Below are 9,610 nucleotides of genomic sequence, written 5' to 3'. Positions count from 1 at the left end.
CGGTATCATTTGAAAAAATATAGTGAACTAAAATATAAAAATATACGTAAAATTAAAAGATACAATAAACTTATGATTTAAAAAAAAAATATGAAGATCAATATATTTATGTTACGAATTAGGTTAAACAGACACAGCAAATTATAATTAAGTCAAAATGAAAAATATATATTAGATATTACCACGTTTTGCATTACTTAGTGATAGAATATATATACTTAAGTTGAAGTCATAACACCCTTGGGCACATGGTTTGTTCGTTGACTTTAGGCGTGTTATTTTGTTCGTTGGCTTGTTCATTTACGAAACAATCAATTAGTGTATTTTGGAGAATGATTGGCTCTATTATTGATGTTGTGAACGACCATAGTTATTAAAGAAAGAAAATTCGAAATCAAAGCAAAGCAGAAAACAATGCTAGTTAGAGCTCTGGAGTATCATAGTTCGTCTGATAAGATCATAGGAGTGTGATAGACCTATCCATCACAGACACAGTTTCGTCACAGCTCACCTCTGACTTTTTAAATAAATATATCATTATTACAACTTGCTTACTTGAACTTTAATTCAGATATTACCTTTTGTAATATGTTCAAACACTAATAATTTTTAGCTTTGAAAATTAATAGATTCACTAAGGATATTTTTATTGATGATAAAAAATTACTTTGTGTATATCGATTGGCTGGATAATAACTCAAAGCCAACGACAAAGGTCATATGTTAACCGAATGGGTTATATTGGTGACTGATCTGTCTCTTCTTTATGTCAACCAACAAGCGGCTGAAATGGACCTGTGAATAGTTGGATGTAATTGAGTTAGCACAAATACTACTAGAGGGTTACTCCCTGTACCACCCCACGTTACTTTTTCACCATCACATTTTTTTTAAATTCTAAAACTATCTTTTATATTTTAAAATATCCTACATTTCTACCTCTTTTCTTAAACGGAAGTCGACATTCGTTGAAGGAAAAATTCTTCAACGAATGTGCCACATCCGTTGAGGTTTTTTTTTTTTAGTTTTTAGTTTTTTAATTTATTGTATTTTAAATTAATATATAAATATTATTTAATTTTTTTAAATTATTACTTAATTATTTATAAATTAATTTTATTTTATTTAATAAAATAAGTGTTATTAATTTAATTTATGTATTATTATTTAAATAATAATTATAATATTTTTTATTAATCTATTAAAACGGACGTGGCGACATTCGTGAAGTTTTTTTTTATAGTTTTTAATTTTTTAATTTATTGTATTTTAAATTAATATATAAATATTATTTAATTTTTTTTAAATTATTACTTAATTTTTTAAAATTAATATTATTTTATTTAATAAAATAATTATTATTAATTTAATTTATGTGTTATTATTTAAATAATAATTAAAATATTTTTTAAAAATCTATTAAACAGATGTGTCACATCCGTTAACGGATGTGACCACATCCGTTGAAGTTTTTTTTTTTAAATAAAAACAATAAAATAAAATATCAAATATGTAAACGGAGGTCAACATCCGTTCACGGATGTCAACATCCATTGAAGGCGAAACGGATGTTGACATCCGTTTTATAGCAATGGCAAATTAAGTATGAAATGGTGCAGGGAGTATTTGATGGTGGTGGTGGAGGAAGCAACACTCACACTAGTGTTATTGAGCCAGTAGGCTTGACAAATAAGCAATTAATAAATCTATAATAACAGTTAAAGATAATATTAACATATTGACAGTTGTTAATATCTTAATAAGTGACAGCAAAAAGAAAGGTGTGTCTTTCAGTCGTATTAATTATATACATAAACACTTTAATTTTATTTTATTCACACAAATAATACAAGTTTAACCGGTTCCTAAATGACTCAAAATAATTTATGAAGATAAACTATAAGTTTAACTCAATTATGATTTTCTTAAAATGATTTTGTAAATTAAAGTCTATAACCACTTTTATATTTTTATCTGTGTATGATGTGAGATCACAACTTAAATTGATCTTGAAAACTCATCCTTTTTTTTATATTAGTAAGTGTTTACATTAATTTAATAACTAATATAAATATAAAGTGTCCAAAACAACTAATATAAATAATTTTGGAATTTGAGTTTTTTTTAGGGTTTTTAAGTGTTTAAGTGCATTAATACATTTTTTAAAGATAAATGTAAACATTTTTTTGTTGATCATTTAACAAATTCGTTTTTGTTTAAGAGAGGATTTTTTAGTTTTTGTCATAAATACAGGTTGTTATCAAATATTAATTTTTTTTGTGGTGAATCTATTAGTATTGTAGATTTTAGTTTAGTCTCGCACTATAAAAATATTGAATTTTATCAGGAATTGTTTTAAACATTTATGAGGGTTTTAACTCTTTGAAAAATATAGTTTTCACGGTTACAAAAATTCTGAGAAAAGCAACGTCGCGAATTGATACCAATAGTTTTTTTTCCCTACTATAGTGATTTTCAGAGTTATTCTAAAAACTATCACTATATGCAAAAGTTTTGATAAAGCCGTCAGTATTTACACAAATTTTAAAAACCACTGAAACTAATTAGGATTTTGCAACCACAAAAAACTACAGGAATTTCGAAAATCGCCAAAACCTGCAAGGGTTTAGAAAACTGTTGGAACCTATAAGGATTCTAACACCGAGAATGCAGAACAGATTTTTTTTTTATTATTTATAATTTATTTGATTATGATAAAGATTATTTAATATTTCAATCACACAGTCAAATAATTTGAAACTAAAATTAAATATTATATAATAAATAACAAAGTTCAAGTAATCATTACATTTATACTTAAATACACTTCTTGAACCGGAATGTAAAAGAGTAAAAGAATATATAAACTAATAAAGTTTCTTTTGAAATGATATCAAGAACTTTTACAGTTTTGTTGGCCAATTGTTTTTCGTTCAAAATTCTATTAAATGGAAAATTATAAACCATCGATTGCCAATTTCCAATGAAAATACGAAGTAAATGGATCATTAGTCATTAGAAAAAGCTTTTGATAAACTTTTCAATTCTTCATCTTTAAAAGAAACAAAAGGCCAGTATATTGATACATTTAAGAAGCCACGTACATAGGTCATGCTCCAATATAAAGTCATAGAGATTTGTGATATAAAGCTTGTATGATTAATAGCATTCCTAATTAAGATCTAACAAAGGAAACGAATTAAATAAATACTAAATATGCGATAGGTCTAAAACCAAATATTTATGACAAAAGATGCAAGACAATACTTTAGTTTCAAAGGATGTCTTAAAATACTAAATAATTAAATACTAAATAAAAGGTTGTATATTAAAAGAATTACCATGCTTTTCCACAGAAGAGGACCTTCTCCTTCACTTATTTGTGTATTACTCATTGCTTTCTAATGGTGCATCATCGTTCACCATTTTCCTCTTCCTCTCCTTCATACCATAACCATCTCACTTTCTGAACCCCTTGAGCCAAAGCAAGTAAAAGGCTCTTCAGGCAAGAGCAATTGTCCCTTCACAAAAAAGGAAACTATAAAGGCATATCTCACTCTCATCAATGTATTGAAGATTCATCAGTTCACCAAATCAGTCTTAGAACTATTCCATAATGAATGAATGAATGAATACTCATGAAAGACAGGGTACACTGAGGAAATCAATGGTGCACAAAAAATTGGGTTGGCCCAAACCCTTGCTGTTAGGGTTCTCTTTTGAAAGTAAGTGAAAGACAGCAGCACCACCATTATCTTCCCTCTGCCAAGAACCGTCATAGTTCCTTCTATTGATATAACACTATCACCATAGAGCCATCTTCTCCACGTGAGTCCGACAGTACCACCAAAGATGAAACAATCACACACAACCAGAGCTGCAATCTCCTCCGATTTCACCATGCTAAGATACAAAGATCAGAAGAAACGAACCTCATTCTCCATCACCGTTCCCACTTCTACTACGTAGACATTCCTCAAAATCACTCAGCCTCTCATGTGCTACAACAACCACATCAAGATCAGCGGCCTCATCTGTATCTCTATCATCGTCGACGATATCGCCTTTGTAACCCTCACCTCTGCAAGCACCAGATTCTCCCTTCTTTGTGCGAGGGTTTCCCTCTTCTATGAATGCGAGACCAAACCCTTGGTTGGGTTTATCTCTTTACTGTGTCGCTGCCATTGGAGCCCCTAGTCGCCGCCCACACCATCGTCGGGCTTGCAATTGTTCTCTGTTTTTTTTTCTTATACTCGAAACTGTGTATATTTTTGTGTTTTTTGGGTGTCGGGATGGATTGGTGTGGTGGTGATGGGAAACGTGGTGGAGGTTACGAAGTGAGTGAGTGGTTTTTTCTTTTTTTTTTTTTCAATTTTTCAGGAGCTGAATAGAATGGGGGGAGGAGATATTTTCGCGGTGAATGGTGTAGGAGAATGTAGGTTGAGAAATGGTTGGTTCCTGATGTGCCTGATGGAGGAAATGGATTTCTGAGGAGGTGAATGTTAGAAATGAGGAGTCCTCAAAACCTCAAGGAGGTGCACTGACTAGTGGGACGTCTAACATCTTTGTCCCACTTTATTCCAAGGTTGGCCGAGCGCATTAAACCGATTGTCAAAATTATGAAAAAGAATGCTCAATGAGAGGGGGACGACAAGTTTGAGGCGACTTTAGACGAGGTTAAGGGAATCCTTGCTAGTCCACCAGTCATGGGACGACAGGATCCATGGGACGACCAGATCCATGACACGACTTGCAGCTTTTCTTGGCTATTACAGAAGCAATGATTAGTGCGACACTGGTGCCACTAGTACAAAAATCGCGTACAACGTCGAATATTTTGGGCTTTTAACGGCGAAATCGCGAATGACGTCATATCAGAAGACATTAAATTGACGTCGAATTTAAAAAATTTAACGTTAAATTAACATCGAATTTTCTCAATATATGACGTTAACGTTAACGTCGAATTTTGTCAATATTCGATGTTAATCAATTTTTTTAATTCATTGTTATCCTTTTTTACAACTCTACAAAACCTGAAAAATAGAAAAACAACAAATTTTAGTTTTTGGTATTTTATAAAGCATGAACTATGAACGTGTAGTGTAGTATCAACAACAAACAATAATAACCAACAACAAACAAGTTCAATCAAACAACAACAAACAAGTTCAACCAAACAACAACAACAAACAAGTTCAACAAAAAAAACAACAAACAAGTTCAACACATAAGTTCTTCAAAACGAAAACGAAAACTAACCTTCAAAAGGTGGGTTCATCAGAATAAAGTTTCGTCACCTGTGAGAGAGAAAGCAGAATGCGCTTATGAAGGACAAGAGCATGAAAATGATCGGTTAAAACAAATAAAAATTATACATAAAGCAGTTAATTAACATGCATTTGTATCAAATGAAAGAAAGATTACATGTGATGCTCGTCAAACTTCGTTCGAGAAAAGTTTGAGAAGAGAAGAGGGTATCGCACGCTAAGATAAAGTGAATGAATTTTCAATCTCCCGCTCAAAGTTTTATTGAATTCACTAACCTTTTGACGTTGAATTTAAAGGGCATTCGACGTTTTATATCCTTTTACGTCGAATTACAATTCTAAACGACGTTTAATAATTGTATTTATTTACAAAAATGCCACCGCTCATTTTTAACGTTGGCTATTCAGTGGTACGACGTTGAACGCGTGACGTTATACGTTGTTTTTGTACTAGTGTGCAAGAAACTCTAGAGTTCAAGTTGGTGTATTTTATCAGCAGGGTTCTTCAAGATACTGAAATAAGGTATTAACAGGCGGAAAAAGTTTCCTTGGCTCTACTCACGGTCGCTCATCGCTTGAGAACTGATCATCCTATAGCAAAGATATTGAGAAAACCATATTTGGTTGGGAGGATCATGGGATGGTCAGTGGAGTCGTCAAAGTTTGGCTTGCAGTTTGAACCACACGGATCGGTGTGCGGACAACCCTCAGTAGAGTTTGTAGAAAAGTTACCTATTGAGGACGGGAGCTCGTCGCAACCCTCGAAGCTTTTTCTAGACGGATCGACCGACAGACGGGGAGGCGGGGTAGAAGTGGTTCTCGGGGGACCGAACGGATTGGTGATAGAACAATCACTTGTGCTTCGATTTAAAATAAGAAATAATCAAGGCGAGTATAAGGCCTTAAAAGTAGGCTTCGAGCTCGCCAATAACTTAGGGGCCACTTTGTTGGACTATCGGACCGATTTCTAGTTAGTCGTGGGGTAGATGAATGAAAGCTTCCAGACTAAGGACGAAAAATTGCTACATAATTTTTGTAAGGCGAAGAGGTTAGTTGAGTAGTTCCGAACGGTGGAAGTAAGGCATATAACTCGAGGGAAGAATGCTCGGGCGGACACCTTATCTAAATTGGCCAGCGAAAAAGAAAATGTCTATGGAGAGCCTTTAAGCTTACAAAATGGCCATGGAAGAAGAAGAAGAACCCAAAGAGGAAGAAGAGGGTGTTCCCACAAACCCTAGGAACCCTCCAAGCTCTCCTCTGAGTGAAATCCCGCCTCCAAAGAACCAAAGACCTAAACCCCTTCGCGTTTTAGGGTTAAATAAGCTCAAATTGCCACATCAGTGAAGGTGGTGCTCAACGCCCCTAGAGAGGGCGTCCAGGCAAAACTTTGAGGCTGTGGCGCTCAACGCCCCTAGAGGGGACGCCCAGGCGAGAAATTCTGACAGCATCATGGCGCTTAGCGCCCTCTGCTAAGGGGCCCTCAGCGCGAGCACACCAGAAATCAGCTTCTGTGCAGGTGACGCTCCGGGACCCTAACCTAGGGGCCCTCAGCCTGACTCTACTGCACTATAACTTTTTCTCTTTTTCTGCATATTTGCTTGCTTCTGTGGCTGGTTCAGTTCTTTACATTGGTGGATGTTCTTCTAAGTACAATTTAGCTACAAAATAAGGGGATTAGTAACAAATTTATAACAATGTAGCCCAAAACACATTTATTTAGAAAACAAGACAAAAGAAGAGGATTAAGTAAGTTATAAGCTAGAAAAAAGTTGATTTTGCTACTAAAATAATGCTTAGATAATGGTAAGAATTAGCATTATCAGGTTGCAAGAACTTTTAAAGGAGTTTGATGATTTATTTCCTAAAGAGGTACCAAGTGGCTTACCACCTTTAAGGGGAATAAAACATAAAATAGATTTGGTGCCTGGAGCAAGCCTTCCTAATAGGCCAGCTTATACGATCAACCCCATTGAAACAAAAGAAATAGAGAAACAAGTTAATGAATTATTGAATAAAGGGTGGATCCAAAAGAGCCTAAGTCCCTATGTTGTGCCAATGTTGTTGGTCCCTAAGAATGATGGATCTTGGAGAATGTGTTCAGATTATAGGGCCATCAACAATATAACAGTTAAATATAGGCACCCTATTCTTAGGTTGGATGACATGCTTGATGAATTACATGGAGCAAACATTTTTACCAAAATTGATCTTAAAAGCAGATATCATCAAGTAAGAATTAAAGAGGGAGATGAATGGAAAACCGCTTTCAAGACCAAGTTTGGGTTGTATGAATGGTTAGTCATGCCCTTCGGCTTGACTAATGCTCCTAGTACATTCATGAGATTGATGAACCATGTCTTTAGGGAATGCATAAGAAGGTTTGTGGTGGTCTACTTTGACGACATCTTAATCTATAGTTAAGGTCTTCAAGAACACCTTAGCCATGTCAAAAAGGTCTTGCTTCTTCCAAAGCACCTAACTCGTGCACCTATTCAAGTCTTGCCTGATTTTTCCAAAGCCTTTGAACTAGAATATGATGCATCTGTGGTAGGGATATAAGCTATTTTAAATCAAGAGGGTAATCCTATAGCTTACTTTAGTGAAAAACTTAGGGGACCTACTTTAAACTATTATACCTATGATAAAGAATTATATGCCCTCATTAGAGCTTTAAAGACTTGGGAGCATTGTTTGGTAACTCAAGAATTCATCATACATACTGACCATGAATCTCTTAAGTATCTTAAAGGGTAGGGAAAACCTGGAGCAGTTTCCCTATGTCATCAAACACAAAAAGGGTAGTACTAATGTTGTTGCGGATGCTTTATCTAGAAGACATGCATTATTAGTAACCTTAAGCTCATAAATATTAGGATTTGATGAAACCTTTTCATCCACTTATTCATCATGTCTTAAGAAGCCTTTTGATGGATTCTATCTTTCTAAGGGGTTATCTTTTTAATAAAGGAAAACTTTGTATACCCCAAGGATCCATTAGGAAGCTTCTTATTCAAGAGAGTCGTGGAGGAGGACTCATGGTCCATCATGGAGTTGACAAAACTCTAACTATTTTGAAAAGTAAATTTTATTGGCCACACGTGAGAGTAGATGTTCAAAGGCATTGTTCTAAATGCATAACTTGTTTACAAGCTAAGTCAAAAGTTATGCCTCATGGACTCTATACACCTCTTTCCATAGCTAATACCCCTTGGGAGGACATAAGCATGAGTTTTGTTTTAGGATTGCCAAGAACTCAAAAGGGGTATGATTCTATATTTTTGGTAGTAGATCGCTTTAGCAAAATGACACATTTTATACCCTGTCACAAAGTAGATGATGCTAGCTATATCTCAAGACTTTTCTTTAAAGAAATAGTGAGATTGCATGGCTTAACCAAATCCATAGTGTCTGATAGAGATGTTAAGTTCCTAAGACATTTTTGGAAAACTTGATGGGAAAAGCTAGGAACTAAACTTCTATTTTCTACCACATGTCACCCACAAATTGATGGACAAACTGAAGTAGTAAATAGATCTCTATCTACCTTCTTAAGGGTAATATTAAGAGGCAATAATTAAAGTTGGGATGATCATCTACCTCATATTGAATTTGCTTATAATAAAGTAGTTCACAAGACTACTAATCTTTCTCCTTTTGAGGTTGTTTATGCTTTAACCCTATTACACCTCTTGATTTGCTATCTCTTCCAAAATCATCTTCTTTTCTTCATAAAGAAGCTGTATCTAAAGCGGAGTTTGTCAAGAAATTACATGAAAAAGTTAAAACGCAAATTGAAAAAAAGACTAAAAAATATGCAGAATATAACAACAAAGAGAGAAAGAAAATAGTTTTTGAAGGAGACTTAGTTTAGCTTCATTTGAGAAAGGAAAGATTTTCATCTCAGTGAAAGTTCAAACTTAGTCCAAGAGGAGATGGTCCTTTTAAAGTGGTCAAAAGGATAAACGATAATGCATACATATTAGACCTTCCTGAAAGTTATGGTGAGAGTCCTACTTTTATCATCTGCGACTTAATTCCTTTCACAGGAGATGATCAACAGGATGAAGGAGATCTGAGGACAGATCCTTTTCAAGAGGGAGGGTCTGATGAAAGACCATCAAGGAATCACATTGAACCTCTTACTAGAGCCATGGCAAGGAAGATACAAGAAGAAGAAGGATCACCTAACACTTTACTTTTATGGAAGGTTACTTATAAAAATCCTTCTTCTCTGGTCTAAAACATTTATATTGTTGTTTGTAGGGTCTACAAAGGCTAGGAGGTCACGATTCAACCAACCAAGGAGCTTATATAGCCAAGGAAAGCAAAGGAGCAAAGCT

At 34.3% G+C, this 9,610-nt stretch overlaps 1 non-coding gene across 1 annotated transcript; it reads right to left on the bottom strand.

The window, feature by feature from the left end:
- Window positions 1-424: 424 nt before the first annotated feature.
- LOC128193435 (small nucleolar RNA snoR114) lies at window positions 425-509 on the bottom strand. Its single transcript, XR_008244657.1, has one exon. It is a non-coding gene; the product is annotated as a small nucleolar RNA snoR114 (small nucleolar RNA).
- Window positions 510-9,610: the final 9,101 nt, after the last annotated feature.

Source organism: Vigna angularis, chromosome 7, assembly GCF_016808095.1.
Source record: "Vigna angularis cultivar LongXiaoDou No.4 chromosome 7, ASM1680809v1, whole genome shotgun sequence".
Taxonomy (NCBI): Eukaryota; Viridiplantae; Streptophyta; class Magnoliopsida; order Fabales; family Fabaceae; genus Vigna; species Vigna angularis.
The sequence above is the reverse complement of the archived record's forward strand: the minus strand, read 5'-3'. Positions and strand labels throughout refer to the sequence as shown.